The 26,073-nt window shown below is 37.8% G+C and overlaps 1 protein-coding gene across 1 annotated transcript in view; it reads left to right on the forward strand.

The window, feature by feature from the left end:
• Window positions 1-20,963: 20,963 nt before the first annotated feature.
• The window catches only part of Cul2 (cullin 2), a 388,410-nt gene continuing 383,300 nt past the window's right edge, over window positions 20,964-26,073 (forward strand). The window contains exon 1 of the mRNA XM_090373712.1: window positions 20,964-21,028. The gene's annotated coding sequence lies outside the window, so the exon portion shown is untranslated. The remainder of the gene's footprint in view (window positions 21,029-26,073) is intronic.

Below are 26,073 nucleotides of genomic sequence, written 5' to 3' on the forward strand. Positions count from 1 at the left end.
TGTCTCCCACACTGATCAGATATGTCCATAATATCGAATATGACAAAATTTATGTAAAGGAATCATTCTTGGGCTTCTTTCCTATTGCCGGAAAGACTGCTGCTAAGCTCACAGTGGATATCTTGAGACATCTGGATAGACATGGACTGGACATTAACCTGTGCATTAGTCAAGAATATGACAAAGCTGCAACTATGGCTGGAATTTTTGCCAGCGTACAGTCAAAGATCAGAGAGATTAATCCCAAGGGTTTGTATGTGCCTTGTGTAAACCATTCTCTGAACCTTTGAGGAAAACCCTCATTTTGAAGCATTTCTTCATGTTTGATTTTTTGGAACCTTGAAGAGGGTCTCTTTCTTCTTTTCCGTTTCACTTCATCGATGGGAAATGTTGATGGAGGATGTAGGCATGACAGTCAAAACAGTCTCCCAGATAACATTGGGTGTTCATTATGACGCTGTGAACCTGACCTCAACGCTTGAATATTCTGCAATCCCAAAGCTCAGATTTTGCTGGGATTTTTTTTTTTTTTTGAGTTAACTTTTTTTCTGGTGTGAAATACTGGAAGAAACCAATCTCGCACAAAATTATTTCAAAACAGTGGAAATCAGCATTAAAAAGTGCTTTGTGAAGCTATAATCTTTAAAACTGTTTTTGAAGATGCGTGCAATAAAATTTTGGAGATGTTCATCTATTATAAAATACAAAGTGTGAGGAAACGGATATTTCTGCGGAAAGAAGAGAGAGAGAAAAGCTCAGAAACAGGAGGCTGTGAAAAATGACAAACAATGCCGGTCTCAAATTGCCAGGGAAGTAAACATGTGGCTTTATTTGAATGTCTCAATCACTTTCCTCAATAATCTAAGATTCGTTCTAAAGAAATGGATGCAAATAATCAAATCCTGTCAATCTTCGTTATTGTTCAGTCAACCATTTTGGTTATTGCAACAGAAGAACTTCCCAAGTGTATTCCAAAATTGTCTCCTATTTTCAATGAATACTCCTATGAAGTTATCAATGTAGAAGTTGTACGATTTCGGAGGCATTTGGAGGCTTCCAAAATAAGTGTTCAATGGGCAAAGAAATACACATAATTTCAATTTCTGGAGTATATTGTGAAATGAGTTTTTTTGAATCTCTATCGAGAATGTCGCTGTGTTTCAGATTCTTTTTACCGGTCTACTTATCTATTGCTTCATGTGAAAAAAATGTTTTTCTTAATGGAAATTGATAAAAATTTCTTTCAGGAAACGATTTGGCATTACGTTCAAAGGAATTTGAATATGAAAAGAAGAAGAAGAAGAATTTTGATGAGGTCATTGAGGAATTTGCAGAAATTATGCTCAGCGTTGACATTGGATTTTCTGCGTTTTTTCAATAAAATAAAATACAGTATTAACTATTCACTGAATTTTTAATGTCCTGCATTTTTCGCATTCCCAATTTGCTAATAACAGAACTGTACTGTTTAAAAATCTAATTTCAAACATAATGTATTGGGTTTAATTTATAAAATTCTTCATGGTGATGTCAAAGCAAAGGTCCATTCCGTGTGTCAGATACTTTAGGTACGTCCCTAGAGCTCATAAATAAAACACACGCACAGAAAAGGTAAGGCTGGCAAAGGCAGATTATGGGAAATAGCTGGCAAAGAGAACAAAGAGTTGAAATAAGGAACTCTTCATATATACAGGGTGATTCACTACCAGTGCGACAAACTTGCAGGAGGTGTAGGGGGCACAAAGACAAATCGGAATCAGATAGCATTGCAGGGTCCGAAATGCCTTCTTCATGCGGTAGAGGACGTTGAACGGGAGGTCGCGTGAACAGCGATCCCGCTGGAAGTCAGCATTTGCGAACCGTTTCTGTTGAAGAAACCAAGTAGCAAAAGTCCTCCGGAGTTGATAATCCGCAGGCTCCAATGATTGGACGCGTTCCAGATGGTATGAACTCATTTGGTTTGTTGACAGTATCCTCCATACAGTGGATTGGAAAATACCCAATCGTTGGCCTATCGTTCGAGTACTTGTACTCGGATTGCCTTCTGCAAGACGTAGGATATTCTACTCATTGTCTGGCGTCCTCGTCGTTCGCTCTCGATTCATGGTACCTCTCGTGAAACAACCAGTCTCACGTAACCTTCTGTGCACACGTGCGAAAATTGTATGATGAGCAGCACGCCTGTGCGGGAAACGTTCCTGGTACAACCGCAGAGCGGCACACCCGTTACAGTCCGCAGCTCCATACGCAAGGTGCATGTCGGCCAGTTCAACGTTTGAATACTCGTCCATCCTACTTCCTCGAGAACCGGTTCGCCAATGCTGACTTCCAACGGGATCGCTGTTCACGCGACCTCCCGTTCAACGTACTCTACCGCATGACGAAGGCATTTCGGACCCAGCAATGCTATGTGATTCCGATTCGTCTTTGTGTCCTCTACACCTCCTGCAAGTTTGTCGCACTGGTAGTGAATCACCCTGTATAAATGCAAAGAAGAAGAGAAGAACAAACCAGATCGGACCTTTTGTAATGGATGTGAGACAGTATTAGACACCACAGCTGAAGTTGCAGATTAACTGAAGAGTTATTTTGCATCGATATTCACAAAAGAAAATCCTTTTCTGTCAATGAGAAATTATCGGAGTGAAGTCAAAAAATATCTAATTAATGATTTGAAATTTCACATGTTTATTTGATGAAAAACCTTTTACGCCTACAGGCCAGTAAAGATCCAGAAGTCGATGGCTTATACCCTATAATCTTCAGGGAAGCAGCAAATGAGTGTATCGAACCATTGAGGCTAATGATAAGAGCATCACTGGACTCAGGAGAGATTCCGTTGGTTGGAAAAGTGACAATCTATCTCCAATATATATGGGTGGTCCTAGGAGAGAAGTGAGAAATTACCGCCTGGTTAAGATAACTTCAGGAGTAAAATCATGAAGACAATGATGAAGGGTAGAATTCAGGATCATTTAGATAGAAATGGAATTCTGAAGGATGCTCAGCATGGTTTTGTAAAGAGAAAATCATGTTTAAATCTGGTTAGTTATTTTGAAAGGATCACTCAAGGCAGAGATTAATTTCGGCAGAGTTTATTTGGATTTCAGCAAAACATTAGACTCAGTCCCACGTGAGTAGTTATTTTGTAAGTTGGAACAGGTTGGAATCACAAGGAAAATCTTTAATATTTTCCTTGTGATTCCAGGGAAAATATTAAGATAGATGGATAGCTGGATGGCTTCAGGGCAGGAGGCAGAGGGTTGTGATAAATGGTTATTCTCAGATTCGGTTGATGTAAGAACTGGGGTTCCCCAAGAATCAGTATTAGGACGACTGTTGTTTTTCATTTTCATAAATGACATCGATGAAGGGATAGAGCGCATGGGTGTGAAGTCTAAATTTTCAGATGATGTAAAGATTGGTACAGTAGTTAATAATCACCACCAAACAGAGCTTCTTCAGGGTGACCTAGATAGACTACAGGAATGGTCAGAAAAATGGCAGCTATGCTCGAATCCAGCAAAGTGTAAGGTATTGCACCTGGGGAACAGTAACCCCAAAATAACTTATACACTTGCTGGAGTTGAACTAAAGCCGCTAGTAGAAGAAAGGGACTTGGCTATTACGATACGGTAAGATATGAAGTTCTCCGATCATTGTAGACGGGTTGCAAGGAAGGCCCATAGTATCCTATCGATGATTTATGGAACAATCGCTAGTAGAGATAAGGAGGTCACAATCCCATTATATAAGGCTATTGTAAGACCACACTTGGAATACTCTATTCAAGTACAGAGACCGCACCTAAAAAAAGACATTGTGCTTCGTGAGAGAGTCCAAAGACGGGTAACTCGCCTTCTGAGATCGGAAAATGGGTGTCCATATGAGGAAAGACTTCGAATAGGTGGGTTACAGAAACTAGGCACCTTAGAAGAAACTTGATTGAGGTGTTTCAGGCTCTGAGAGGCAAAAGTAAAATGAATCAGGACGAAATTTTCACGGTTATAAATGATTCTAGAACTAGGGCCCATAATTTCAAATTACAGGAAGGGGGTGTTTAGACTGGATTGCACGAAGTTTTATTTTAGCCAGCGATTTATAAATTACCGGAATAAGTTACCTAGTAGAGGCTCATAGATTCGGGAAATTCAAAGGTCAGCTGGATAATTACAAAGGGCGGCAAATTCAGCAAACAGACAGCAGAGGTTGTCTATTTCATTTTCTCTTATTAATTATTTATTTTTTAAAAATTGTCTTCTTCTTATTATTACTTTATTTTTATTATTATTTTTTTAATTTTAGTTAATTTATTTATTTTTGTCTTATTTATTTATTTATGTAGTTTATTATTATTATTTATTTTTTATTTATTATTATTTATTATTTTTTTTTTTTAGCTTGTCCAGCATAAGCCTCAGGCTTCCATGCACCATGTGCCAATTCTAATACATACAGGCACACACACATGCAATATAATACACATTTAGAGAATAGCAGAATAAGTAAACAATTTTTAAATAATAATTGTTTTTTTATTTTATAATGAACACAGTTAATTAAGTAAAAATTAATGTAATAATATGAGGTTAAATGAATTTCACCCAAAGCATGGAAAACATAGAAAGTATAAATATGAATAAATAATCAAAAACCAAGGTACAACATTACCATCATTTAAGTAAGCAAAAATTATTTCGATTAGCCAGACTGTTCTAAACTGCCATCCAGCAGAGATGTATAAAATTTAAAATAGAAAAGCTACAAAGTCTAAAATAAAATAATTTAGTAAAAAATTTTCCGAACTAAATACTTCCATAAACCATATACAGTATACAGGGAGTCTCAAAAATATTGGTACAAACGTTTAGGGAGGTAGGTAACATCTAAAGGAATGTGAATCGCATAGGAACCCATAACCGGAAACGTCACCGTACACGGCGCTGTTCATCAGTTCGCGAGAGGGAATATTTCTGGTTTACTCATTCAAGCAGTAGTTGCCGCACGAAGAGCATTCATCGATATACGAACTGTGAACTGGCAGACATGCACCTAGTGTATGGATTAGCAGAGGGCCCACACGGTGTGCGCCCCCATGCGGAACAAAATCGCTTCGAAATAAATGTGTGGGCAGGTATGGTCGGCGACTGCTTAGTCGGCCCATACTTGTTACCATCCCGCATGAACTCCGCTAAATATCAGATCTTTCTTGAACAAGTTCTACCAGGGTCACTTGACGATGTTCCAGCAAATGTGAGACGCAACATTTCGTTTCAACATAACGGGGCGCCTGCCCATTATGGAAGGTGAGGTCATGACCATTTGAACAGGCGTTTTGGGCGTCGATGGATTGGCCGTGGTGTACCCGTTGCCTGGCCCACACGCTCACCTGATTTATCGAGCCTTGATTTCTTTCTGTGGGGGGGGGGAGCCCTCAAATCTATCATGTATGAATCGTCTGAGGAGACGGAAATGAATCTCGTGGCGAGACTCGTCTGCGCTGCTGCTACTGTCAAAGAAACTCCACGTGTGTTCGACCGTGTCCGCCAATCCATGCTGCGTCGGTGTCACGCATGCATCGCGTCTCATGGTGGAACCTTCGAGCATCTGTTGTAACGTCATGAAATTCATCCATCTTGTACTCCATTGTTAATATTATTTCAAATAAATGTTTGCCACTAATTACTGTCTTGTGTAATTTCTGCTTCTTGTGCCTCTGCTACTACTTTCCCGTGACGTTTCCAGTTATGGGTTCCTATGCGATTCACATTCCTGTAGATGTTACCTACCTCCCATAAACGTTTGTACCAATATTTTTGAGACACCCTGTATATGTATATTGTATTTATGAATATGTCTACCGGCTTATCCTGCGACAGGTCTCATCGAGGGTAGCATGGTTTTCTCTTCCGTAATCTCGGGTTTTTCGTTCAGCAAACAGAAAATCGACTACAGACCACATGCAATTTTCAGACAGTATGCACGGAGCAATATGGCCGTAGTAACCGATGCTGATAAAAACCCTACAACAACAACAACAACAATCTTGCAATTGGCTGCAAAGGCAGTTTGGTAGTATACATTCATGTGAACAAATAGCCCAGAAGCTTTTAGTGCTAAAAATGAGATGAAAGAAAGTGAACAGTATGTAAATGAAGAATACTGTATAAAGTTAGCGCCCAGGTTATCCTGGACCACATTCCCCGTCCGTGCTGGACATTGTTAATATATGTACCAGTAAGAAGTTCCATGTATACAAAAATATAATCATCTTATACATAAAAAAATTATATACTTAATAATATATTCGAATACTAATATTATCCTGTAACACACTTTTATAATAATCTTACACTTATATGTAACTCGCTGATATATGTGAAACTGAATTATATATGATATATGTGAAACTCTTTAAGATGTAATCCCATTTCACTATTTCTGCATAATATATATTCAGATAGTTCACATATGCAGGCTATAAAATTTCAGTAGTTTTCTACTCAGTAGAATTAGCATTGGCAAGGGCACATGATGCAAGAAAGCAAGCTTATATAGCATCAGCCAAAAAAATAAAAAAAAAAAAACCCACACACCCTTCTCATTTCACCGATCCGCTAGCTCCAAATGATTCTCTAGTTCTGCCTTGATGACAAATGGAAGTTTCTTCCAGCAATTAACCACCCGCTGGCTAAAGGCGAACTTCCGTACATCTCTCTTACAACCGTCTTTCCTCCATTTGTAATTATGCCCTCTCGACGATTATTCTGAGCAAGAGGAAGAATCCCATCAGCATTGAGCGTGCTCAAACCATTGGAGGCTTTATACACCTCAATCAGATCACCTCGCAGGTGCCCAGTCTTCAGACACTGTAATTTGCAAAACTTAAGCCTTTCTTCATGAGAGCAACCCTTTGTTCCATTCACTAATCTTGTTACCCTTCTCTGTGCTCGTTCCAACAGCTCTACATCCTTCTTAAAATTGGGCCTCCAGCCCTCTATACAGTACTCAAAAAACCGGAAGAGTTCTGATACTGACTCCGGCATCAATTGAATATGTTACTAATTTGAATATACAATTGTAAATATATGAGTTTTTCTTTTTAATGCTGTCTTCCTTTTTTGTTATATGTATTCATCTATGTGTGTTTTTTTCTTTTTTTTTTCCATATGATAAATAAAAATATACATTACTCAAGCTGTGGCCTGACCATTGCTTTATACAAGGGGATAATCACCACCTTATCCCTGCTAGAAAAATCCTGTATATCACTGACAAGACACCATGAACTACTCTTGCAGGCCATCTACTCCGCTCAGAAAACTTCATATCTGTCTGCACAGTTACCCCCAGGTCCTTTTCACACTCTACCTCTGTCAGTGTAGTACCACACAGTTGATACGTTACTTTTGGGTTACTGCTTCTCATACGCATTACTTTACATTTGTCAATGTTAAACTTCAATTGCCACCTCTCAGTCCATCTGCTCAACTTTTCTAGATCCTGTTGCAGCAGTGTACTGTCATTAGTGCCATTACAACCCTGCCGACCTTCGTATCGTCTGCAAACTTGGACATTAAGCCTGATATGTCATCATCAATATCATTGATGAATACAGAAAACAACAATGAACCCAACACTGAACCCTGGGGGACTCCATTAATAACATTAGTCCACGAAGAATAAAGTTCATTGATTACCACTCTCTGTCTTCTCCCACTCAACCATATACTCCTGTATTTTAGCAAATAAAATCTAAATACCAGTTTCGGTATTCGGTTCTGTATACAGGTAACTGTGGTATCTAAGTTATCTTACCTTTGAATTTATATAGTGTAATGAGTAGCATTAGCTAATCACTTGTTTATTTGCTAATTTAAACTAAAAAGTTAAGTAAAGGTTGTAAATTATATTGTTGATCACAGATTAATTCACTAATTGTTAATTTAAAAGTTGAGTAAGGATCACAAGTAGTATTAGGAAATGTGTATAAACATAAAGTAGTAATTTCTGAATATAGAAATTACTGCTTTAGCTGTTGTGGTAATATTAAATTTTTAGAATTTATGGGTTCAGGAGGGTGAATAGCTAAGATTTCAGTACAATAAAAGAACAGTGCACCTTCCTTCAATGTAAAGTGTAAAAGGTGTTTAGGGTCAAACGGAACCAGGGGTTCTCCCTCTCCGCGTTGTTTTCATTGTGGGTGTACCAGTTCACTGGAAATTCCAGAGATTTAAAAGTGTGCAGATATTTTATTTGTGTAGTGTCATGTACCCTTGTTCTTCTGGTCGTTTAGCCGCTGGACTCAATCTGAGGCCCAACGTTGCCCCACTTTCGCCCTGGAAGCAGACCAGGAAACACCAATAGACTAAGATTTACTCTGGCAGGTCCTGCCATTTAATTCTGAGATTTCGGCGACTAGGACCTGGAAAAAAAAAAAAGAAAAAAAAGAAAGGGAATAATCGCATAATGGGTATAGCGTTAGGATTTCAAAGGTCGGAAATATTAATGGCCGAATGTAATTTAGATGAATGTAATTAGGTTTGGGAAGTGTGGAGCATTCATCAGATAGAGTGGGGGAGGGAGGTTGAAGGCTGGGGGGGGAGATAGACAGACATATTGTAGTCAACAGGCAAGACGACTCCAGAATTCTCAAGAGTGCTGCTTCCGCCGACGGATCAGGGCAGTGTACTGGTTCTTGCTTCGCGATATTGCTCTCGGAGCTGGTCTACTTCTGCTGCAGGCCAGGAATGTCGTGCTCGCTGGAATAGCTTTCTCTTTCTGTTAGCTTCATATCTAAGTAGCTGTAGATGCGCGCACACCAGAGGACAACCCCGGCAGTACGTTTTTAAGCAGTCGTAGTGATCAGGCTCACTACAGCCGCTTGATGTTGGTCAGGGTTTAGTTCCTCCGTTTGAAGAGTTTAGGCTGTTTCACTTAGCGTCTTCTGGAATAATGGCCAGTCCGCTTTCTGATGGCATATCTGTTATTGGATTTGTCGAACAGGTTTTTGTCCGGCTATGGTGCGGTGGAGCTCGAAAGTTATGCTTCAATGTAAAGAATCTTGGGGGCAAGGTGGGCAAAGGCTTAGGAGCGCTTTCTAAGATTTTTTTTTTTTTAAATTGGGAAAAAAAGTACACAGTGCGCCAATTAAATAACCACATTGCGTGCGCTCTGCGTTTAGTATTAACATAAGAGTTCAAAATTGTGCACGATTAGATCCCCTAGAGTGTGCTCTTTCCAACGAGTGAAAGTTAAAACTTGTCTGGTCAGTGATTTATGACGGAAAGAGTAATATGCTGGCGTGCAAAATTTTAGGACCAGTCAGGTTTTCACCTGTAGCTTCTCATAGGGATGGCCTGGATATGAGAAAAGCATTCCAAATGAACCTCGTGAGGTACAGAAATGATGGCGCCTTCGTAGCCAGGTGGGAAGAAGCAGCAGTGCGTAACACACGCTTCTTGATTAGACCGGGGTTCGAGCCCGTCACCACCAAATACGGAAAGGTCAGGGAATGACCACCGCATATTCCCAGAGCAATATGGCCTTAGTTGCTAATGCTCCTAAAAACCAAAAAACAAACAAACAAACAACAGAAATGATGAAGGAAAGGACACCGAAACAACAACGTAAACAAAACAGTACAGAGGGACTTTATTCAAAAATGGCAACATAGCACTGGCTGCCATGATACAGATGCATCATTGTCGAAGGAAGCGGTAGGCCTCAGTAGGAGATATGACCACCCCCTAATGTCGATGCAGACTTTTCACCACCTGTTCATACTTAGAACAATGCTGTTGATAAGTTATTGAGGGTAACATCGTCCCTTCCTCTGTCAGCGCCATCTTCAGCTGGTGAACATTTTTTGGTGGGCGTGGACGTGCCGCTAGGCTTCACCCCAAAGCGTCCCATATGTGTTCGATGGGATTTAGATCGATGTAATGGGCAATCCAATCCATACGAACAATGTCCTTACTTTCCAAAAGCATATCACAGCTACAGTGCGATGGGGTGAGGCATTATTGTCCATAAACACGAACTCGGGGCCAATGACACCTCGGAACAGACGCACATGGGGAAGAATTCCCTCAGTACAGTAGCGTCACCGGTTACAGTACCGCCTTCCAGTATCTGGACTTGTGTGCGTCCATCCAAGACATACACAACCAAACGTAACGCCTTCCCAGGCAACACCTCGATCGTCATATCGATCCCTTTCCGTGGGCCAACCTCTCTCTAGATTAGCTGAATCTACTCTCATCGGTAAAGAATACCTTAAGCAAAGATTTTGTGGCTGTAACCTTTAGAAATAGTGTTGGTCCTTAAGTTTTGCACACCAGTTTTGTGCATGTCGTCAGAAAATTGAAAATGGAGCAAAGAGCAGTTATCAAATTTTATTGTAAATTGCGAAAAAGTGCTAAGGAAACAACGTTTTACGATTTAAGAAAAGTTTATCTTGATGAATATTTGTCTCAACCAAGAGTGTTTAAATGCTTTTCTCATTTTCGTAAAGGACGTGTGTCGTTAGAGGAGGAGCAATGAAAAATAGGATGAAAAATCAGACAACGCATCCGCACAAAAAAAAAAAAAAAAAAAAAAAATTATGATATTAGTGTCCCGTGTAAATGATTACCTCTACCCATATTTATTTTGTCTGTAAATTGCGTGTGCTCTGTGGTCGATTTGCCTGTTTGCTGGAAGAAAAAAACCCGTTTCTGAGGGAAAAAAACTTGCTGTGTACGCCTGAGACCGACAAACTCAGCCACGGAGTGAAAAAAAAAAAAAAAAAGCCCACTAAAGTTCCTCGCGTCATCGACGGGATTCGGATCCGGGCCTTTTCCACCCAGTGTGGGGAGGAAGGTGACGGTACCACTGTGCTACCGCGCAGACTAATGCACCCGCACCTCAGCTGTTAAACAATTTTTGGCAAAAAAAATCGATTCCAGTCATTGAACAGCTCCCTATATTTATCGGATTTGGCTCCCGCAGATTACTTTTTGTTCCTCAAAATCAAAACAGCCATGAAAGGAACGCGACACGAGGTGATAAAAGACATCCTGGCTGCAGTGACCGACCAGCTGAAATTGGTACCAAAGACGAGTTCCAGAAGTGTTTTCAAAACTTGTATAAAAGATGTAAACAGTGTATATACATCGGAGGTGATTACTTCAAAAATATATAACCTTACTTTGCCGTTAGTGTTATTTATTATTATTATTATTATTATTATTATTATTTATTTATTTATTATTTTTTGTAGTAGCGTCAGTCTCGTTATTTAATTGGCACACTGTGTTTACTAATACGTGAACGGTTACGAAATACGGCGAATACATAAACGTACAGGACTCGCACTCCGACCAACGCTAAGGAGCTATACTTCATGCTTCCATAAAACCGTAGTCGTGTTGTAGGTTCTTGACAAGAATAACATGGACTTTGGTTTATGATTACAGTATTCATTTTTTTATTTATTTATATATTTTTTTCTATCTTTTCTATGTTATTAGTTGTTATTCACCGGTGTGCAAAACTTAAGGACCAACACTATTTCTAAATGTCACAACCACAAAATCGAACGAAACAGCTTGTGGCCGTTCAGTAGAAAGCTGGTGCACAGGCAAAACTTTGAATCGTGATGAGAGGGCTCACATAAATAGATAAAAGCCGCAGTTCAGCAGTCAAGTGCAAATTACCGAATGTTGAGCATGATTGTTACAGACGTTCGATTGGTTTCATACAGTGCTACAGACAACGAAATAGCCAGTAGAGAACATCTGAATGACTTTATCCGGTGTCGAATAATTGGGAAGGTCGAAGGTGTGAGGAGTGTGGCTGCAGATTTCGGTATCGCCCATAGCATCGTCTCACGTGCGTGGTCGGTCTTCAGAACGACAGGTACAGCTGTTCGAAGGAGCAGTGGTGGTCGTCCACGAAAAACAACGCCCAATGATGACCGCTATATATTCCTACAAGGAGTGGTGAGCTGTAAATTCTGAATGCAATTATTGAGTATCCAGAGCAGGAACTACGGTGGGGCGAGGGGGAGCCCCATTCTCAGCATTTTAATGGCGCAATCAATCGGTTATGTATTTTAATTTTCAATTTTGCTTCATTTTTGATTTAATTACAGTCCGACGTTTAACGAACTTCTTTATAGCGAATTTTTTTGATTCCCCTTGGTAATTACATTTAAAATAGTTTCCGTTGAACGAAGAAAATTTCCATGTAACGAACGGATTAGGAGAGACAACTTTGTATGCATTGTTCTCACCTCTGGCCTTTAGGTAATTAAAAAGTGCGAATTAAAGGTGAAGGATTACCTTTCCACGTTAGTTGTGTTCTTAAAACCTATGCAGTCACATACCGAGAATTCGCGCTAGTCAATATGCTTTCCATAGCCAGTCAGAGGATTAAGAAGATTCTCGACACGGATTATAGCCTCTGATCAACCTGTGTTGTGGTTCCCCTTTACTCCGACAAACGGGCATATGTTTTACCGAGAAGTGAGTGATCCACTCTTTCCAGTAAATTTCTCCTGTCTATGTTTACATGGTCACAGTACAGAATATCCATGTGATTCCGACATTTTGAACTGTTTCAAAGAACAAGTGACAGTAGCAACGTAGAGGGGAGAGGTTGAGGCAACTAAGATATTATATAAACTTTACGAAGATGAAATTTTGGCAGATTTTGAAACTTTGTCGAGCCTTTCACTGTGTAGAAAATGTTCTAAAATATAATGGCATACAGGCAGCAATTAAAAAAAAAAAAACAGTATCACCAATCTCCAAAAAACTAGCGCGAATTAAGAATGATTGCTAAAGAACTTGATCTGGAAACTGTAAAGATTGGTCGTGTGTTTGGGCCAAGATAAGCAGCTTGTAGCTTGCGGACGGCAATAGTGGGTTAGAGGAATTATCCCGCTTTGTGCAAACATTTTGAATCAGAAGTTTAAATATTCCGGATTATTAAATCAACTTTTAAATTTGGAATTTCTTAACCATTTAGCACCAATGATCGACATCCTGAAGGAGCTTTCTTACCTTTCAGAAGTTATTATTATTTTTATGATTATTATTATTAGCCACATGGTGCAAGGAAGCCTGAGGCTTATGCTGCACCAGCCAAAAAAAATCCCGAGTTACCCTGAGAGAGAGAGAGAGAGAGAGAGAGAGAGAGAGAGAGAGAGAGAGAGAGAGAGAGAGAGAGAGAGAGAGAAGTAGAAAGGAATCACCAAGAAAGAGAAGAATGATGATATCCAGCAGCTCAGGACCCTAGGTGTGCCAAGTCCATACTCACCAGATGTGAGCTCCTGGGGCTACCAGATGTGAGCTCCTGGGGCTACCAGATGTTTGCAGAATCACTATGGTAAACGCAGATAAATTAATTATTCGAATTATCAATGCTATTGCTAATTTGAAAAATTCTGAAGGAAATTGTGAAGCTAAAATTGAGAGCGTGTTGCAGTGGAAAGAATTTGAAGGAATCAAAATCGAAAGTGAGAACAGTAAAATTATCTCATGACAAGTTATTAAATGCATTGTTTATCCTTAAAGAATAAATTATTAATGCAACAGAGTGATTTTAAATTAAATAAAGAAAATAATGATACCATTGAAAGAAATTTTAAATATATGCTACCGGAAATCGTGGAATATGAAAGAACTTTCGTCTCGGTGGCAAGGAGGTGAAAACCGAATAAGAAATTTCTTTTCTGATAAAATATGAAATAAAAATTAATGATTTTACAGATTTTGTGGAAGACAGTTTCTCTTTAAAATCGAGTGAAATTCCCTCCTCAAATTAAGAAAGCCAGAAATATCTTTGAAACCACTGCGATTAGCAGTGCTGAAGCTGAGCGAGCTTTCAGCATAATGAATAATATTGTGTGAATGAATAAAGTTGACAATTAAACACGTTGCAGATTATGATGAGCATACATCTAAATGGAAAACCATTGCCTCAATTTGATGCGGATCGTTACGTCAAATCATTCTCTATAATCATCGCTCAGCTATTGAGCAAAGCAGAAGATCGACAACAAATATTAATAAAGAAGTAAATTGTATATGGCAATTTTTAGAATAAATTTTTCTTGAATATTTGTGAAATAAGTTTTTTTCATGTAATCTGTGATTTTTTGTGTACTTTTTCTAGAAAGTTTTTTAATGTAATATTTGTTTTTTATATTGTGGAATGTTTTGTGACAGTTTTTTGTTATTTGTGATAGGGGAAATATTTCATGTTATTTTTTATTCTCATTATTAAAATTGTATCATGAAAAAATGTATCCATTATATTTCCCTAGTTGTTAAAAAACAAGTAATATAAAAAAAAAATTTTAAAGTCAATTCCTACTTAGGTCAACAAAGAAAAATTTTATTTTAGTTACTTTTTATTAAATAATTACAATTAATATAAATATGTATATACATATGACAGAATCACAATATTAAGTGGCAAAACAGAAAGCGAATTTCCTTGCAATTTTCCATTTTCCTTTCTATATATGGTGTTGGACTATTATTTTTATTCACATATTTCATTTTCCATTTTGTTCCCTCCTTGACTCAGACTAGAACCCAGAATGAAAAAAGAATCTGAAAGAGAAATTTTTTTCCAGCGATCTACACGCTTCGCCAGTGACGGTATTTATTCCTAAATTTATATCCTGCTAAATATCTTATATAAGAGAAATTTTTTTCTCCCATATAAAACTAAAATTAATTAATTAAATTTAATTAATGAATTAATATTTAAAAAAACTGTATTAACATCAAGTGTCATCCACTACAAGTTTAAAAAAATTTATTTGAACTTGAGTGGATGAATAAAAAGTATTTTATTAACAATTGAAAATTTGAACAAGATATATAAATATATATAGGGAGAGTGTGAACTAATAGCAGGAATTGAATGAAAAAGGCGAATAAAAAAGTTGCGCTTGTGCGGAGAACGCGCGGTAGATGGTTTATGCGAAACATCCTTCGCGTTTCTTTTAGGTATTTTGCTTTGTATATATCGATTAAAATAAGAGCTTTTTTATTGTAAATATTTTATTGATCATTCACAGATTTTCATAATTTCTAGAAGACAAGATACAATGGATTTATGATAACTAAAGTAAGAGATGTGTACTTGCGAGTGCAACGTATCTGAATATCTCTGTAAAATAGCACCGATCTTGTAGTTGAAGCGACATACGCAGCTGTTAGGGGAACTAACAATGGAATGGAATGAAAATGCGAGACGAAAAAAGAAATCGTTGACAAATATTTGTATTGTTGCAATCATATTTACTGTAGTAGTAACTTCAGGAAGCATAATTGTGACATCATACTATTCAAAAATTTTAAAAATTTAGAACTCAGACACTGTCGTATCCAGTTATCATCGTAAGGCGAGAAATGACGACCAGGTTTTTTTAAGTTTTTTTTTTAGATAGACCTAGGAACGTTTTACACATTCACTTATATGCACGGTTAAGGGGGGTAATAAGCCGCATCTGCCTACCACCTAAATCTGCCCCTGGCTCGAGATATCATACTGGTCATTAAAAACGCGTCACGCGCTCTAATCACATTACTAGTAGTGCGAGCGTGGGAAGCGCCTTTATAGGATGACGTCACTTCCGTGACCGATCAAATTTACTCGTTAAAAAAAGTCGGAAAATCTGCGAGCCAATTGCTAAAATATTCACAGCTCACCACTGCCTACAGGCCAAGAGAGACCGATACCAGACAAAAAAAAAAAAAAAACAAAACAAACAAACTATTATATTTAGACCACCCGAATAATTAAATTCATTTGCTGTGCTGTGTCTTATGTCTATTAATTGCGTTTGTTCTATGGTCGATTTGTCTGTTTGCTGGACGAAAAACCCCAGTTTTCTGGGGAAAAAAACCTTGCTATCTACCCCTGAGATGGACTAACTCAGCCACGGAGTGAAAAAAGCCCATTAAAGTTCCTCGCATCATCGACGGGATTCGAACCCGGGCCTTTTCCACCCGGAGTGGGGACACGGGAACGATACCATTGTTCTACCCGCGCAGACTACCGACACCAGGCTTAGTGGCATAGTATTTTGGGTCGGGCTCCAACGGTGGTTTCCCACATCTGTGCCGTATGTACTCTGTGATGGAATGCAGAACAACTGCAAAGGCCAGAAGAAAGTGTAATGTCTGGTTTATGAAGTACTGTGTTTTGTTCTGTTGTTGTGTTTCTGGCTGCTTGGCCGCAGGGTCCCTAGTGGGATCCGACGTTGCCCGCCACCACCACTGGGAGGTGAGCCAGGCTGCCCGTTGTACTCTGGCTGGTCTCTGCCAGGGTCGCCTGAGCTTCCTGACAGAGACCAATTAAAAAAAAAAAAAACTTTTTGTTGAAGACAGCACACTAGGAATTAGAGTAAGTGTAGAGTGGGTCAGAATGTAGGGTAAGGAACAAAGACTCACATACTCACCAGACTCACATCTGGTGAGTATGGGCTTGGCACACCCAGGGTCCTGAGCTGGATATTATCATTCTTCTCTTCCTTGGTGATTTCCTTCTACTTCTTTCTCTCTCTCTTAGGGTAAATTAGAATTTTTTTTTTTTTGGCTGGTGCAGCAAAATCATCAGACTTCCTTGCACCATATGGCTAATAATAATAATAATAATAATAATAATAATAATAATAATAATAATGTGAAGGGCCCACCCGGTGATTTAAGGTGAAGTTGGGGAGAGGGTATAGGGACCAGGCAGTGGGATCCATTGCAAACCAGCTGCACAGGACGCGAAGATATCGTGGTTTACTGTGGCCAGGCGACTCCACAAAGGTGAACTGTTCGCTCGACGGCCAGTACGCTGTCCTTTAACGCCTGCCCATCGGAGACACCGTTTACAGTGGTGCATCGAACACAAGGACTGGACAGCAGCGCAATGGGGTAAGTTACTCTTTACTGATGAGAGTAGATTCAGTCTCAGCAGCGATTCTGGACGTCACCTAATTTGGCGAGAGGTAGGCACACGGTATAATCCCACAATTTGATGTTTGTGGGGTGATACCGTGTGGGGGTGAAAGGGATCGATATGGCGGTCGAGGTGTTATCGTCTGGGGAGGCGTTGACTTGGATGGATGTACACAACTCCAGATACTGGAAGGCGATACTGTAACCGGTGCACCCTACTGTACTGAGAGGTAATCCTTCTCCGTGTGCTTCTGTTCCGAGGTGCTATTGGCCTCGAGTTTGTGTTTATGGATAATAACGATACACCCCATCGTACTGTAACTGTTGATATGCTTTTGGAAAGTGAGTACATAGTTCATATGGATTGGCATGCCCGTTCCACCGATCTAAATCGCATCGAACACATATGGGACGCTCTGGAGAGACGCCTAGAGGCACGTCCACACCCACCAGAAAATTTTCACCAGCGGAAGATGGCGCTGAGAGAGGAATGGACGATGTTACCCGCAAGAACTTATCAACAGCATTGTTCTAAGTATGGAAAGGCGGTGGAAAGCCTGCATCGACATTAGGGGTAGCCATAACTCCTACTGAATGCCCCCCTCTTCCCTTTGTTCCATCTTTGTCAATGATGCATCTCTATCATAGCAGCCAGTGCTATGTTGCCATTTTTGAATAAAGTCCCTCTGTACCGTTTTGTTTCCGTTGTTGTGTCTTTCATCATTTCTATATCTCACGAGGTTCTTTTGGAATGCTTTTCACATATCCAGTCCACTCCTATAAGAAGTTACGGGTCAAAACCTGACTGGTCCTTAAGTTTTGCACAACAGTGCATGTGTGGTACCCACTTCAAGGATGGATTTAGGACTTAACAGCAATAACAAAAGTTGATGTAAACATAGGTTTGATTTCGCCTTTTGCCGAATTACAGTCATTTTTGCGTTCCAGCAATTCTTTCCACAAACAGAGTTGGCATAACTGGCTCAATTCAGCTGTTTACACACAAAGCTCGATATTTCAGAGTTCCTTGCTGATAGTTGTGTAAACAAGATCTAGTAGTGTTCTTTCAGCGATTTTTATCAGTTAGTTCTCCTGACAAAGACACTACATTTGGAGCTAGTTGTAAACATTTCGATACTGTGCTTTTTCTGTCCTAATGGAGGCTTATTGAAATCAAGAGATGGCACACCACAGGTCACGTATGGACTTGATAGATTCAGTTCAGCCCAGACAAGATGTCTGTAGGCAGAAAACTTACCTAATCGTCATGGGCCAAATAAGAAAGCCTTTTATAGAAAACAAGAAACTTTGCAGAAACTGATTCATTTAGAAAACTAATTTCAGGTGGTAATTAGCATTAGCATTAGCATTACCAAGGGCATATGATGCAAGTAAGCAGCTTATATAGCATCAGCCAAAAAAAAAAAAAAAAACTTCATTTCACCCATCCCCTCGCTCCAAATGTTTGTTAAATTCTCCCTTGAATCTATTAAAGCTATCAACTTCTACAACGACAGATGGAAGTTTGTTCCAGCAATCAACCACCCGCTGGCTAAAGGCAAACTTATGCACATCTATCCTACCACCGTCTTTCCTCAATTTGAATTTATGCTCTCTCAGACGATCATTTTGAGAAAGAGGAAGAATCCCATCCGCATTATGCATGCTCAAACCATTCAAGGCTTTATACACCTCAATCAGATCACCTCGCAGGTATCTAGTCTCCAGACACTGTAATTTGCAAAACTTAAGCCTTTCTTCGTAAGAGCAACCCTTTGTTCTGTTCACGAATCTTGTTGCCCTTCTCTGTACTCGTTCCAACAGCTCTACATCCTTCTTAAAATGAGGCTTCCAGACCTGTATACAGTACTCAAGGTGTGGCCTGACCAATGCCTTATACAAGGGGATAATTACCTCCTTATTCCTGCTAGAAAAATTCCTGTATACCATTGACAAGACACCACGAGCTACTGTTCCAGACCGTCTGCACTGCTCAGAAAATTTCATATCTGCCTGCGCAATTATCCCCAGGCCCTTTTCTTCCTCTGTCAGTATTGTACCATAGAGTTGATACGTTACTCTGGGATTACTGCTTCCCATATTCAGCACTTTACATTGGTCAATGTTAAACTTCATTTGCCACCTTTCAGCCCATTTGCTTAACTTTTCTAGATCCTGTTGCAGTATTGTTCTGTCATTAGTGTCATTAACAACCCTGCCAACCTTCGTATCGTCTGCAAACTTGGACATTAAGCCTGATATACCATCATCAATATCATTTATAAATCCAGAAAACAACAATGGACCCAACTCTGAACCCTGAGGGACTCCACTAATAACATTAGTCCACAAAGAGCAGTGTCAATTGATTAACACTCTCTGCCTTCTCCCACTCAACCATCCCTTTATCCATAGCAGCAATTTGCCTCCAATACCACACTGCTCCAATTTGTGTAGCAGTCTTCCATGTGCAACTGTATCAGAGGCCTTTCTGAGATCGAAGTATATCAAATATACTTCGATCATCAAAGTTATTCTTTGCAGTCTTGTCTAGATGATCCTGCAATGCTTCTTTAACGAGTGCCTCCATTAATTTCCCTGGAACAGAAGTTAAACTAACAGGTCTGTAATTACCTGTGTCTCCCTTTGATCCTCCTTTGTGGATTGGGGTCACATTTGCACATCTTCAGTCCATGGATACCTCCCCTGAGTCTAGAGAAGCTCTTATAATTATGGCTAAGGGTTTGCTTACTTCCTTTACCGCATCCTTTAATATAACTGGATAGATTCCATCCACCCCATGTGCCTTTCTTATGTTTATCTTCAACAATTTCTCCTCCACTTTACTCTCAGTCATTACAAGATTATCTAGCTTACTGCCAGATTTTAACTCACCTCTGGGATTCCCCTCCCTGAATAACTCCTTATGTGTGAATGTAGATGCAAAATATTCATTTAGTGTGTTAGCTACCTGAGCAGGATCATCAACAGTTGAACCATCGATATCAAATGGACCAATCTGATTCATCCCCTTCCCTCTAGAATTTAAATAAGTAAAGAACTCTTTGCTGTTTTTCTTTGCATCCTTTGCCAAAGATTTTTCATAATCTGCCTTCGCCTGCCTAACCTCCTTGTAACTTGGTTAAAGACCAGCTTATATCTATCATAGGCTTCTGTGTCACATGTTAATTTATATGTATCCCATGCATTTTTCTTCTCTATCATATGTCTAATTAGTTCATCTGACATTTAATTGACCCATCAGCACCAGAACAGCAAATCCGACAGAAACCTGGAACTTTTGAGCGAGTGAAGAAGTCTGTGATAAGGCATTTGCTGGCGTGTTCAGGCACATTGTGGTTATTTTGAACAAATCTTATAAACAGTAAGCAGATAGTTAATGGAACGCAAAAACGAACGCAAAAACGACTGTACCTCGGAAACAAGGCGTAATCAGACCTATGTTGCTTGAACTTTTTAAATTGTTTTTAAGGTCTAAATCCAATCCATTCCCGAAAATAAGAAATGAGGGATGGGCAAGGTGAATTTATAGAATTCGTTGATATACCAAAGAAGAGGTACATATCTGGTAATTAAATTCGATTAATTGCATGGTGAAAAATGAGTTTATTTGAAATCATTTCAAAATCATATTCGGAACAATTTTTTAATTAGATATGCGTAATCTTTTGAATTTGCATAGGTGGTCTAGCTTTAGCGTCAATTTATTTAATTTCCATCCAATTTTTTTTTTTTTTTTTAAATCAGTCTATTGACTTTTTCTCCTTCATTAGTAGTTTAATTCGTCATTCAGGACAAGTATCAGATTTTTGCTATTTATGGTAATCGTTTAAAGGTGGCGTTTAAATTTCATACGAACTGTATGAGCTTCTGAACATGGCAGTAGTGATGCATGTTAAGCACTAGTTACAGTGCGTAATTTATTTAACTTATTTTGTTGTTGGTGCATTTTTTTAAAAAGTTTTTGTGCTGTGTTTTTTTTTTTTTTTTTAAATTCTGGTGGACAACAAGTGGATACTGATCCTATATGATCCGTCGGAAGAATAATTTTGGCAAGTGTATTTATAATGCGTAAATTTTACTTTGAAAAATAGTGTTGACACTAGTAGTCTAGGAACAGAATTAAGTAAATAAATTTAACAGAATTAAAGAATAAATAAATAAATAACAGTGCTGAATTAGCTAAACAAACTTTTATTTAAAATGGCAAGTCAAAAGCATTTTAGTGTTTTACTCCATATCTGTACATATATTTTACGATTTTAATGTTTTTTTTTTTTTTTTTTGTTTGTTTTTTTTGTAGACGCGTTATCTTTTATCGACTATTATATCAGAGTTTACTTCGAGATATTTATGAAGTAATTATGACTTGCCATTTTTCTTACAAGATGAGTTCTGATATAATTAACATGTAGCCCTTATTGTTCTGAGTTGGTATATGTAAAATTCCAAAGGCTGCTATTATTCACAATAATCTCTGGGTCATAGATTCTTGGTATTGCCACACATAGAGTGGGAAAGAGCTTGTGGTAATCTGCAAAACACTATCCCTTTTTCTATCCACCCGACACAGCTAGCAGAGTGGTTACGGTCGCAGTACTTCCGCACCATGTGGGATACCATTTGATCATCCCGTGAGAAGTAACTTTTGTGATTCCATCTCATGACCCCAAAGAACCCTAAAAGTTTCATCCCACATTTTTTAAAATTCAGTTTTAGGATTAATCAGATAACGGCAAGGTTGCACAGTTTTTCTTTCTGGAAACTATAGGTTTCATCTCCCCCAAAAACGACCATTATTACATACATATTAACGCCTGTTGTCACTATCTGCCATTAGGCTTATTGGAAAGTTGTAGTATGCAAACTTGTTCCAAACCATAATTAGATAAGGTTCCTACTCGAGTTTACTATATTCGAGTGTGAGAATGTGTGATTATTTCTTTCAAGGATATTGAGATTTTAATTAATTATTGAACTTTGGTAGAAAAAATTGTTATTTTCCCCCAGATATATGCTGAATGACAAATAAATGAATTGAATATTAATAATTGAAATACTATATGTAATAGGTAATATAAAACTTTAAATTTTGTTTAAGTTTTATTTCAAAGGGTGAATTTTTTTTTTTTTTTTTTTGGTATCTATCAAAAATAAATTAAAACACCATATCCAACCAGTTTAAAAAAGTGTTAGGATACATCCCTTACAATATGCCCAAAAATAAGGGGTGTTTTTTGGAACACCCATTATTATACAGGTTAAAAAAATACAACTGATCTAAAAAAAAAAAAAAAAAAATGATGGTTGTCACTTCATGTATGGTACTGCTTTTATGGAGTTTTTTTTTTCTTCCTTACATGTAAATAAATATATTTTCTTTTTAAACTCATTACACCCATTTTCGACCAGAGAAGTTTACAGTTCATTGTAACTGGTTAACACAGCTGATATACCAACATCACAATTAATAATATGCCTTTTATTTTATTTTTTTTTTATGGAAAGTTATTTGATCTGGGTGCATGCATGTGAGTAGTCACATGCACCATCCCAGAACCATTTAGCCTCTTGGTTAGCACTGTGGTTACATATACTTTGTCCACACCTTATGGATTGTGTCTTGATGAGAGAAACTTTTATTGGCTTTTTTCACATCTGAAGCTTAGGCTGCAAGGTTTCATCTCCCAGAAACTCAATTTTCTCATCCAGTAAACAGGAAGACTGACCAAAAAATATACACAAATGTAGACAGTATATTGACACTTCGTAAACCTTAGTTGCTTTGATGCATACACCAAACCTAGAACCTTTGCTACAGTTAATACTCCTTTTACAGTTACACATCAACTGCCTATACAAAAATTAATTCATGTTGTAATGCTAGGATAATAAAATAACATAGGACACATGTTGAAGCTATTGGGAACACTAAAATGAAACAATATTATTTTAATTGGAACAGGACACTATACAAACTCACATAAAATTATGCCTAATAGTTAACATTATGAAATTGAATGATTATATCAAAGCAAATTTTTCACACCAAATAATACAAGTAGATATTATTAGTGTTTTAGAACCTTTTTATGCTCTATTACATAATTTTAGTTACTTGACAGTAAGCCAGAGGGTACATACCAGTTAGTCAATTTCGCACTGTGGTTTAAAAAAAAACAACACAAAGTGTCTTTGAGAGATTATTTAATATGTGCTTATATTATTTGATTTGAGGAATTTGCTTTAGTATCAACATTCACTTTCATTAAACTATTAAGTATACAGAGATGGCAAATTATTAGACTAAAGATATACTTTACAGTTTTTTACTTTAATATTGTATTTTTTTTTAACTTTAAAATGTATTAGTATTTGGTATGCATTTCCTTGTTATTAATTAGCATCACTTTTCTTCTTGGCATGTTCCAAACAAGATTTTTGCAGCAATTTTTTATCTCTTTATTGTGTTGCCATATTTTGATCAGATTCTCGGTCAGCTTTACTTTGGTTGTATTCATGATTTTTTAAATTTATATCTTCACAATAGCCCACAAATTTTCTAGTGGATTCATATCAGTGCAGTTTCTAGACCAGTGGTGTCCAACCTTTTTACAGGGGCCATATTCAAAGTTAGATTTGTTTTGCAGGCCGCACTGAGTGATTTGAGAAAAATTAGTATGTTACATTTTCCATATCTTGTTACATGTAAGAGGAAATTTCTCTTTTCATGTTACCATTTTTTATTTTCAGGCTATATATAAAAAATGCAAATTCCCAACACAACAAACCAATGTCAGTGATTTATTTTTTAGATTTTATTAAAATTATAAAATATGACTTACTTTTGTGTTTTAAAAAAATACATAACTTTCACTTTTAAATGCTCACTTCAGAAGATTTGCAACCTGAAAAGGATCACTGCTTTTCAATATCAAGGTGAATAAATAAATATAATAATACATCTAAAATTGAAAATATTCGAAAATTTTATTAAGTACAATACACAATTACATTTACTGAACAAAACATTTAATGAGAATTTTTTTTTTTTTTTTTTTTTTGATAATTAACAAAATTTATAATGCTGTTTTAGTTCACTTTCCATGTGGGCCATATAAAAATAATTTGCGTCCCATATCTGGCCCGCAGGCCTTAGGTTGGACACCACTGTTCTAGACCAAGGTAATGTTTTCAGGTTTAATTCTTGTAATACTTTGGTTACTTTCTTTGCTTTATGACAAAGAGCTCCATCATATATGAAAATGCACTGCCCATCTTGAAACCACTGTTTAATTTGAGGTGAAAGTCTTGTTTGTAAAATCTTGATGTAGTGGCCTTGCTTCATTGTGCCTTCTACAATATATAGGTACCCTGTACCATGTACAGATATCTCCAGACCATAACTGAAGTTGGATGCTTCACTGTTTGCATGAAACACTTCATTTTGCCTTCTACATGCATACTAACTTGTTTCCCCTGAGATAAAAAAATATAGATTTATCACTAAAACATACCTAAAATAAAAAATAAAAAAACAAGCAAAAATTAAAGTACTGTTAAGCAAAATGGAAATTATAATGAATGAAAAATAAAGAAAAAATATTGCATTTTATTGTGCAGTGCGGTATCATCCCTTCAGAGCCATAAATAGTATTAAATAACACTGTTGTAATATTAGTATGCTGAATTTTAGATATCTTTCTCTACTCATCAGCTGACCATGATTTCAAGTCATTTGCCCATTTTTAGTCTCCCATGTTTAGTCTCCCATGTTTAGTCTCCAGAGCTGTTCCACTCAACCCTTCCCCATCTCTTCCATCATGCAGTATGACTGATGTCTTTTGAGGTTATGATGAACACCATGGCGAGATCCAAACTTCCTTACGTTTGAGGGTACAGCTCCAAAACGGTGTTCGCAGGCCAGCCACTAATTAGTACACCGGACCAAACCTATTGGTAACTCTAGGAGGCGTCCGGATCAGTTAGTGTATAATCTTCCACTCTACTTTGCCAGATAGTGACTGGAGGGAGTCCAAGTAGTGTGTATGCAGTGGGCATTGTCGAGGCCACGTTATGTCAAGGATCTGGGTATATTGGGAAACATCCAACTAGATGGTCACCTTCTGCTGGATCCGTGGTCATGTCGGCATTACAGGTAATGAACATGCGGATCATGCTGCTGAACATCCTAACAGTGGATCATTCTGCCATCTGAAAGTTCCATGCACCGATTATAAATTCACTATTAAAGCAGCATGTAGGATTCAATGGTATGAAGTGTGGCAAACACGAGTGAATAATAAACTATTTGAGATTAAAAAAGAACCTCAGCTGTGAACTTCTAGTTTCAGGAAAAGAAGGCGAGAAGAAGTCATTTTGGCAAGACTATGAATTGGTCTTTCCTATATAACTCATCTGTTTTTGCTTATGGGAAAAAACCTTCCTCAATGTTCTTACTGTCAATCCCAATTAACTATCAAACATATCCTCATAGAATGTCCTCAATATTCAAGTACCTGAAAATCCTGTTTTTGCCCTCTATCCAACTTTCAGGAACCTTTAACCATACCACACATATTTGGCAATAATGCAAATCTTGAAGCACTGTTTCAATATTTGATAAGCATAAATACAGTACAGTATATACAATCACCTCTGATAACATAATATTAAAGACTCAGTCATAAGTTTATAATGAACAGGTGCAATATGGCCCAGGCGGCCTTTGTGCCAAAAAAATCCTCAAACACAACAACAGTCAAGACATGTAGTAGAGAAGAAGAGTGCATGGGTTGCAAGTAAATTATCAGGTGATACAGAAGCCTATGGTACATATAAATTAGCTTGTAATCAAGTCAAAAGAGATTAGGCAAGCTAAGGCAGATTATGAGAAGCTCTAGCAAAGAATGCAAAGATAAACAGCAAAGATTTCTATGCGTTTATTAACAGTAGAAGGAAGGGATTGAAGGAAGGGATTGAATCACAATGTGCCATTTGATGTCTATGGATTAACTGTTGATGACCTTGCTCAGGTTGCTGACAAATTGAATAGTTATTTTGCACGTACATTCACACATGAGGAATTCTTTAGGGA

The sequence above is a fragment of the Mastigoproctus giganteus genome, chromosome 1, assembly GCF_048544385.1.
Source record: "Mastigoproctus giganteus isolate SK-2022 chromosome 1, ASM4854438v1, whole genome shotgun sequence".
In the NCBI taxonomy this organism is placed as follows: domain Eukaryota; kingdom Metazoa; phylum Arthropoda; class Arachnida; order Uropygi; family Thelyphonidae; genus Mastigoproctus; species Mastigoproctus giganteus.